This window comes from Mytilus galloprovincialis, chromosome 7, assembly GCF_965363235.1.
Source record: "Mytilus galloprovincialis chromosome 7, xbMytGall1.hap1.1, whole genome shotgun sequence".
NCBI lineage: Eukaryota > Metazoa > Mollusca > Bivalvia > Mytilida > Mytilidae > Mytilus > Mytilus galloprovincialis.
This window is the reverse complement of record NC_134844.1, coordinates 9,001,015-9,011,946: the sequence shown is the minus strand read 5'-3', so window position 1 is coordinate 9,011,946 and position 10,932 is coordinate 9,001,015.

Here is a 10,932-nt window from a genome sequence, read left to right as displayed (position 1 = left end):
ATGTTCACTGTCTGCTGTCTTCGGTACAAATGACTACTTAAACCGAATAGCTACCCACTATCTATACTTCAAACGTGGACCTCGAAGAGAGCACCCTAGCAACAACTGTACAGGTAAAGCGTCTTATAAATAGCTACCAAGGATAAAGGGGTGATTTCGATGCTGTTTTCAATGATAAAAAGATCAAATGGGAAATTCATAGAGGTTTCGGAAAATATATAACTGTAGAAATATTATAACCTTCTTTCAATTTGTAACATTAGTATTAGAAATATACAGACTATAGTGTAAATATTTATAATTTCGTAATCAATAAAAGTCGCTATGATACAAACACCAAGGAGACGCCATCCAAATAAGTCAACGTTACCTTCTATTTGAACATGCTACCATAATATAGTACGGTAATTCCCAAATTAATGCATGCGTGTGTTATTGCGACTTTTTTTAATTATGAACCAAATGTAGGTTTCATTCAATATTTCAATATAAAAATTAAGGTGTATGAAATAATTAAGTAAGCGCTTACGTCGTGTTGGTATCATCAAATTAAATCTTTTATGATGATGACTAATGTTTGACTCCTACAACTGTGTATGTTTGTATAAACAACTTATCAGACTTGAATGATATATATATATTGATAAACGGGAGACCACTTCAAAATAATCCACGATACTTTCGTTATTTTATTATTTCCGAGTTATTGTTCCATCTACCTTGAGCAAGCATGATTTGGTGTGTACGTTAAATCCAAACAATAATACATAGAAAGAAGACTAGTGAGGAAGCAATTTTAAATATCTTGTAAAAGTTTTTATTAACACATTTATTATATAAAAAAAGATGTGGTACATGTATGAAAGCCAGTATGAGACAAATCTCCAACAGAGCCTCAAAACGACACAGAAATTATCAACTATAGGTCACCGGTCATACTGCCTTCAATAATGAGCAAAGCTGATACCGCATAATCAGCAGTAAAGGCTTCAAAATGATAAATATAAAAAAAAAGATGAAAGAAGAAAACTAGAGGCCTAATATATGTACAATATAATGAACGACAGACAAATATCATACGCAGCAACAAATTAAACGACAACCACGGAAATACAGTAAATCATATGTTTCCCTTCTTACTTCTCTGTATAGGCTCATTATACGATAGTGAAATATACTTGCAATACTGCCTTATACATAATGCATAGCTAAGAGTAACAACATACAGATGAAGTCCTATTACTCTTTACTCTGTAGGAATATGATAAGTGTTTGGCTCTTCATTTTATGTGGTAATTTTGTTTTTATGGTTAAATCCGAACATAGTTAGGGTTTTTCACAAAAAGAAGGCAACATATATACTGTGACTTTTAGTCCAAAGGTTTATCGCACATAAACAAATCGTGTACGCAAAACACAAGTGTTGCTTTTCTCAGTCATAATACGCATTCCGTTTGCACAGAGGGATTACATGTATACATGTAGTTTCAGATACAAAGGGAATTTTTTTTACGGAGTTTAAGGAACTAGAAGCATTTGATATATCAGATAATGGACTTAAACATTTACATATATCGAAAAGGAATCTTTGAAGACAATTAATTTTGAAAAGAACAATTTTAAGATATTCCATACCATAGAATGCTAGAAGATATTCCATACCAGAGAATGCTAGAAGATATTCCATACCAGAGAATGCTAGAAGATATTCCATACCAGAGAATGCTAGAAGATATCCAATACCAGAGAATGCTAGAAGATATCCCATACCAGAGAATGCTAGAAAAATCCCATACCAGAGAATGCTAGAAATATCCCATACCAGAGAATGCTAGAAGATATTCCATACCAGAGAATGCTAGAAAAATCCCATACCAGAGAATGCTAGAAAAATCCCATACCAGAGAATGCTAGAAGATATTCCATACCAGAGAATGCTAGAAGATATTTCATACCATAGAATGCTAGAAGATATTCCATACCATAGAATGCTAGAAGATATTCCATACCATAGAATGCTAGAAGATATTCCATACCATAGAATGCTAGAAGATATTCCATACCATAGAATGCTAGAAGATATTCCATACCAGATAATGCTAGAAGATATTCCATACCATAGAATGCTAGAAGATATTCCATACCATAGAATGCTAGAAGATATTCCATAGCAGAGAATGCTAGAAGATATTCCATACCAGATAAAATTGAGAATGGAAATGGGGAATGTGTCAAAGGGACAACAACCCGACCAAATAAAAAACAACAGCAGAGGGTCACCAACAGGTCTTCAATGTAGCGAGAAATTCCCGCACCCGGAGGCGTCCTTCAGCTGGCCCCTAAACAAATAGATACTAGTCCCGTGATAATGAACGCCATACTAATTTCCAAATTGTACACAAGAAACTAAAATTAAAATAATACAAGACTAACAAAGGCTAGAGGCTCCTGACTTCGGACAGGCGCAAAAATGATATTCCATACCAGAGAATGCTAGAAGATATTCCATACCATAGAATGCTAGAATATATTCCATACCAGAGAATGCTAGAAGATATTTCATACCAGAGAATGCTAGAAGATATTCCATACAATAGAATGTTAGAAGATATTCCATACCAAAGAATGCTAGAAGATATTCCATACCAGAGAATGCTAGAAAAATCCCATACCAGAGAATGCTAGAAAAATCCCATACCAGAGAATGCTAGAAGATATTCCATACCAGAGAATGCTAGAAGATATTCCATACCATAGAATGCTAGAAGATATTCCATACCAGAGAATGCTAGAAGATATTCCATACCATAGAATGCTAGAAGATATGCCATACCAGAGAATGCTAGAAGAAATCCCCTACCAGAGAATGCTAGAAGATATTCCATACCATAGAATGCTAGAAGATATTCCATACCAGAGAATGCTAGAAGATATTCCATACCATAGAATGCTAGAAGATATCCCATACTAGAGGATCAAACAATAATGTGTTCATAGTAGACGGATGTCCCACTCGCACTATTATTTTCGATGTTCAGTTCACAGTAAAATTTGGATAAAAACTCTTAATTAGCATAACACTCAAAAAGATCATGTCGTAAGAAACATATGTACTAAGTTTCAAGTTCATGTCGTAAGAAACATATGTACTCAGTTTCAAGTTGAATGAACTTCAACTTCCTCAAAACTAAATTAACCAAAAACTTGAACCTGAAGCGGGACAGACGGACGAACGGACGAACGAACGGACGATCGGACGCAGAGACCGAAAATCAGAAATTATATCCTTGAGTGGGGTATAAAAAGCATGTTCGAATTATTGACTCACTTAAATCATAGATGATAGCCATCAAGCTGATTGTTGCAGTTAAATTCCTGATCCATGTGTACACCTGTCATGAAGTAAATGTTAAAGGAGTATCTCACTCTATGTCTGTCTCTCTATCTGTTTCTCTATCCATCTCACTCTATGTCTGTCTCTCTATATGGGCAGGCGTGAATGCGTTTGCGAGTATGTGACACTCAACCACCAGCTTTTAGATTTAACAGCGTTCAGAATTTAAGATAGAATATTAAAAATAATACTATTTCCAAGATGACACTCACTTTTTCTGATAATATTTACTTTTGTACAACATGATAAATAAAATTGGTGTTTATATCTTTCTAAAAGTTCAAAGAGATGTTTAAATACGATTAATATACGGTCTTCACAATGATCATAACTTATACTCAAAAGCATTAAAAGAGGGGCGGAAGATACCAGAGGGACAGTCAAGCTCATAGATTGAAACTGAAAACGGCATGCCAAAAAAACAAAAAGACAAACAGACAAATAATAGTACACAAGGCACAACATAGAAAACTAAAGACTAAGCAACACGAACCCCACCAAAAAAGGGGATGAACTCTGGTGCTCCGGAAGGGTAAGCGGATCCTGCGCCACATGTGGCACCCGTCGTGTTGTTCATGTTATTACAAACCCGGTTAATAATCTAATTCGGTAGGTCACCGGATAGACGAAATGTGAATCAATCCTAGAGAGAAAACAGACAAACAAAAGTCTGATATAAAGTCAAAGATTTTATTAATATAAAATCCCTAATGTGGATTGTAATAAACACACAAACAAAGAACAACCATTAATTATTACAATCAATTCTATAAAATGGTACTATATATGTTTCCTATATAAATAATGATATGTATATGACTTTTTGATATACATGTTTTTTAAAACAATAATGAAATTTAAATTGTGGCAGACACCGACAATCTAAAACCACAGGGTTATAGGCTCATTGTTTAGTTCAAAAAGATTAAAAATGTAGCCAGGGAAAAAAACTAAACTGGGCATTCCTTATGTAATCTTGGACGTTGATGTAATAATGCAACAATAGAGTAAAATGTAAAAGCAGTTGCAAAGGAGATACAGACGTCTAAAAATAATAAAATTACAAACAAAAAAGAGACAATATACAAACGTATATATATAGGCACTCGCAAAGTTAATGCAGGCTACTTCCAAATTACCTCTTAGATAAACCATGTTTTGGCAAAGTTAAGGTATATAGTTATTCAAGCAAACTTGTGTTTAAGAAAATCAGTCGTCGGAGGTTTAAGACAGATTTAATAAATAAAACAGTTTTTTAAATGAAAAAAAACAACGGTCACCGTACAAACAACTATCTATTTTGAGAAAGGACATAGAACGTGGTGTACAACGATTCTTTTCTCTTTGTGGTGTTTCCTAATGGTATCAAATAGGAGCTAGTTTGAGTCATATTTCTGGAGATTCATTCTGGTAGTATGAGTTTATGACTTTCTGTAATGTTTAATTTTTGGTAAATATACATAATAAAAAGTAAATATACATATTAGTTAAATATACAGAGAGTGTAAATATTTATAATATCGTGATCAATAAAAGTCGCTATGATGCAAACATCAAGAAGAGGCCATTCAATCAAGTAAACGTGACCTTTTCTTTGAACAGGGTACCATAATATAGTACAGTTATTCCGAAATCAATACATGCGTTTGTTATTGCGACTGTTTTTATAATGGAGAAAATTTTAAGATTCATTATTGCTATATAAAAAGTGTATGAATGGTTTTTTTTTTTAAATAACTAAGTAAGCATTTACGTCGTGTTGGTATCATCAAGCAAAATCTTTGATGAATGAACGATTAAAGTCTTACTCCGTGTATTTTGGTATAAACAACTCATCCTACATGCATGCACTGCTATTCATCTATTAATAAACGGGAGACCACTTCAAACTGATACACGATACTTATTATAAGTTTACGACAAATTCCGAGTTATTGTTCCTTGTATATATGTTCTCATCAAACTACAAAATTCAACATGTTTAGTTAAGTCGATAATAAGTTGAAATCCAAGTAGACTTCTACTTGTATACACGGCCCAGCCCGTTTATAACCAAAACAGTATGTACATGTACGTATATGTCCCGACCATACGCGTATGGTAAGACCATATAGGTACATACGTGTATGGTCGTGACCGTAATCGTATATCCAAAACCTCATTTGTCCGGAAAATATGTAAAGAATTTCGTAAATTTTGAAACATATGTAGGAACACTAAATTAATAGAACACACAAAATAATAATATTATATATGTTTTTTTTGTAAATTTTATTTTTGATACGTGTTTGCATTTGAGAATCTGTGTTCATAGTGATCAATGGCACAAAAAAACAAATCATATTGAATTATGGTGAATTTTGAAGAAGAAAAAAAACTTTATTATAACTTTAAAATGTGTTACATAACTACATGTATGCTATCTATTTACTATGCATGTATCGTCAGTCTTGCCAACGGCAGAGACATCATCCTGAACATGCATGAAATATTTGTCACTGGATGTTGCGTCACCAACAATCATCAATCAATCAAAGACAGAACTCCTAATACTGTATTATTCTGGATTTATGAGAGAGAGAAAAACATGATCAAATATACTATATATCTATAACGCCAGACGTAATTTGAAACGTTCTTAGGAACTTGTGTATAAGTGACGAATAAGATAGCCTACGTATGAGAAATACCATGTTGGATTGTGGTTAATGACGAGCAATATAAAGAATAATACTTCCAATCCTAAAACAAATTGTACAAACTAAAGTGAGGGCGTCTAATCAATATCAATTAACTTCACTATTGCTGCACTACTTTGTTTTTACAGAATAAGCAAATTTAACCGACTTTCACAATAACTAGCAAATCATTAGTAATAATTCATACCCAGATATTTATAAAATGATATTGGTTTGTGAACCCAGGTACATTTAACTTTATATTATCGTTTTTATATATGTTTTATTCAATATTATTAGAAATAAGTTTATGTGCATATAATCATCGAAGTCGTACTATTCTTAGCGAGCCTGTATCCTTTAAAAAATACTATAGCCTCCTTTTAAAATTAATCACATATTAACAATGAGTTGATTCTCGGTGAAGGAGAACGTATTTGTAATAAAAATGAAAATATGATTCTGTTCAATTATAGTGAGGAGACAGCAATGTGATTAAAAAATTGTCAAATAGCTTACGAAGTTAATACATGAAAAGAGAAAGCGAGCACAAAGCGATACGATATAATACATGATCAGAATGGTTGATAACAATTCAGCTTCAAACTAGATTCCAGACAGCAAAATATTAGCACATCTTAACATCAGTTGAAGGTTAAAAGTAATAAACGTGTTAACCACATCCACATTATGTACGTGCCTGCCTCACGCCAGTAATCTGGAATCCAGTGGTGGCCGTTGGTTATTGTTAGATATAAATTTGGGTATTTTTTTGTCATTTTTATGCCCCACCTACTATAGTAGAGGGGCATTATGTTTTTCTGGTCTGTGCGTCCGTTCGTTCGTTCGTCCGTTCGTCCGTCCGTTCGTCCGTCTGTCTCGCTTCAGGTTAAAGTTTTTAGTCAAGGTAGTTTTTGATGAAGTTGAAGTCAGATCAACTTGAAACTTGGCACACATGTTCCCCATGATATTACCTTTTAATTATATTGCCAAATTAAGGATTAGTCCCCAATTTCAAGGTCCAGTGAACATAGAAAATGATAGTGCGAAGTTCAGGTTTAAGTTTTTGGTCAAGGTAGTTTTTGATGAAGTTGAAGTCCAATCAACTTGAAACTTAATACTCGTGTTCCCTGTGATATATGATCTTTCAAATTTAAATGCCAAATTAAAGCTTTGTCCTCATTTTCACGGTCCACTGAACATGGAAAATGATAGTGCGAGTGGGGCATCCGTGTACGATGGACACATTCTTGTTTACGTATAAATCAGGCCGTTAGTTTTCACTTTTTATTTTTGAAATATGTCCTATCCTTTTGTAGCTGACTACTAGTATACAGTATGCGGTTTGCTCATTGTCGAACAACTTTTCGTACCTTTTCCTCGCTAATCGATCTATACGATATGGATTTTTACTCATTTTTAACAATTTGTTATAGCATTTAAAACGGATTAAGCCCTGTGACTTTTAGTATCTTTGGTTTTGGTCTTTGCAGAAAGTTCTCTCATTAACAATTATACATGGTGTCCTTCTTTTTATACATGCACTTCCGCAATTTCAAAGATGGGTTCGATAGATTGATCCCGTCTCGTTCTCAAATGACCCGAAACATAGTATTTCTCATAATGGGATACAAACAAAATTAGTGAGCGACTCGGTCAGGCGTTTTAAAAATGTATGTATGAGGTATAAATATTTTGGCGATAGCTTGATCCTCCAGTTCTCAATTGACCCGAAACATAGTATTTTTAATATCTGGATACAATAAAATTATTGAGCGACTCGGTCAGGAGTTTTAAAAATGTATGTATAAGGAATAAATATTATGGCCGTTAATCAAAAGGTTACAAAAATGAAGTCGCACGTCATGACATGTTGTTGATATAAAAATGAACTTAATGGCTCCGTGTTGAAGGCCATACTTTGACCTATAATTATAAACTTTTCATACATTGTGACTTGGATGGAGAGTCTCATTGGAAATCATAACACATCTTCTTATTTATATATATTTGAAGATAATTTATCTTCTAAACTAAAGTTTTGATTTCAGACATGAAATACTTAGTTGATTATGTTCTAACAAAATTTAGGAATCCAATGCACTTATCAGACCTAGGAATTACTGCATTATAATTATTGTAGACAATATCATTTTCTAAGTGTTATGGTTTTTATGATATATATTTATATATATATGTATGTAAATGCTTGCCTCACGCCAGCATACTTCGTCCTCAGTCAATATACTTTTTTCAGGTCAATATATCCTTGTATCGACCTCAAACAAAGGCAATAATTGTATAATATATATACATCAATGAGACAGCAAACAATTTATATTTGTGTGTGTCATCTTATAATCCTTTTTGTGTATTCGGTGTATAAATATTAATTACTTTTTCTGTCGGACAGTAGTTTTTCAACCTGATATATGATCCAATAATCAGACAAGAAAGGTCACTCACATTTAATGTACTGGTCCAATGAGCCGTAAACATCTTAATAAAAACATATATAATCCTTATTAACCAATTTAACCTCATATTATTATGAGTAAATTCACCTGACGGATTCGACCTTGTAAATCATAATACAACTTGACAGGTGGTTTTATGATGTGTGAATTTAAGTCATTATTACTCTATTGCTTCATTGGTGATGTTAAACTTTAATTTGAGAAGTCCAATAAGCAGCACAAGCATGTCTTTGTTGGGACGTGCAAAAATATCAAGTTGAATTAAAAAAGTTTAAAATGTATTTTTACTCCTTCATTAACCAACTTGAAGGTAACTATAATGTTGGTAAACAGAAAACTTTCACAAAACAACAATAAACAGACTACACATAGGGACAATTTTATACCGATTATTAAATGTCCTGATGCTAATTATAAAAACTAACGAGTAATCTTTACAATCCAATTTGATTGTACATGTTTCCAAAGCTTATAGAGATGCTACTGTTTGATAGTACATGTTTCCATAGCTTCTAGAGTCGCTTTTATTTGCTGGTGTTTGTTTCAAAAACTTGTAGAATCGCACCTGTTTGATAGGATGTGTCTCCAAAGCTTTTAGTGTCGTTCCTGTTGATAAGCTTCTAGTGACGCTACAGGTCCTAAAGACGCGCATCTTAGAAAGTGTATTTTTCTTAAGGTTCTAGAGACTCTCATATTAGATAATATATGTTTTCATAGCTTCTATATATAGCTAGTGACGCTCCTGTTTGGTAGGATATGTTTCCGAAGCTTCAATAGTCGCTCATGTTTGATAGTATATGTTTCCAAAGCTTCTAGAGACGCTCATGTGTGATATTTTATTATATTTTCAAAGGAAGGAAAAGGTATAAAATCGATTGGAATATAATTCGATTTCACCCTTCGGGGTGTACAATATTGCACACCATGTGGAAGAGATTTGTAAAACACAAAATACCCAATAAGTATATTGATTTGTTTGCATTTTAAAGATATTTTTTTTTGTCGACGCATAAGCATTCCTAGTACAAGATAATATACGGTAGAAAAGAGATGAATAGAACAATATGAAAATATTAATGATATTTCTTTTTAATTTTCTCTTTAAATATCGCTGTTTAAATCATTCCTACATTTTTTATCTGTAATTTTTAAATATTTCTATTGTGAATTACATACTCTGTTTTTGTCCCTAATAGTCTCTACCTTCAAGCCGGTGGTAATCTTTAAACATTGAAATTTAAAAATATTTGTAAATACTTAACTTGAAGGTATGAAATATTTTTAAAACTATTGTATTGGAGTTTATTCCAAAACTGAATTATGATTTATGAATTGTGTTATAAGATTCAAACACGTCTGTTTATTGAGTTTTTATGTTTCAGCATTTGATTTTCGAATTTATTTTACCGTGATATGAATGATATTGTTTAAAATAACACTTTTAACTGATGGGCTGTTTGTCTGATTCAAAGTATTGGCTTAATATATATATATACACAAGTACACACCCGTGATATCGCGGGTCCGTGACTGAATTAAAGTATATAACTATGCCTAAGCCTTATTTTAGTAATTGGTATTGTCATCTGATAAAGTCGTGTCGATTATAAGATACACAGTTTTCTCTGCTTTCAAATCTTTCTGTTTGAACCCGTCGACCTGGAACTTATCAATTATTGGAAATATTAATTATTTGGAAAACAAAAGGTCCAGGCTATCCAGGAATGGGGTATTTTTTAATCAACAGCATTGTCCTATATTAGTTATCTTAGAAAGTCTTGCTGATTGCTGAATAAAGCTACAATAGGGAACAATTTGACAATGATTGAATTTAGTAGTGTCAGCCCTTTGATTGTGACCCGTGTATATAGCAAAATCCTAAATACACCGTTTGGTGGTGCGCCTGTCAAATGCGGAACGTACAGATAAGGTAATAGCTAACAGGTGAATATACTATTGGTATCGGTGTCGGATTAGACCCGGAACTTGTTAATAATTGGCAATATTAATTATGTGGAAAACAAAAGGGTCTGGAGTGGTGTAATTTTTAATCTACACCATTGTCCTATATTAGTTATATATAGAGTTGAATTCTTTGATGTGTCGTTTTTACCCGATGACGGCTGACAAATTGGACCTCGAAATTTTAGTATTATAGATTAGAAACTATCTCGTTGCGAGATAGCCTTCTATGGGCTGATTTACTAATGATTATACGTTAAGCAATCATCAATTAAGCATATTTGGTCAGAGCAATTTATCATATATCAATTTATTTATAGTCGGCTCATCGAAGCACGAAATTAAAAACTTTACGATCCAAATATAATGAAAAACAAGATGTCATCTTTAATTTAATATAATTGCATGGGTTGGCCTTGAA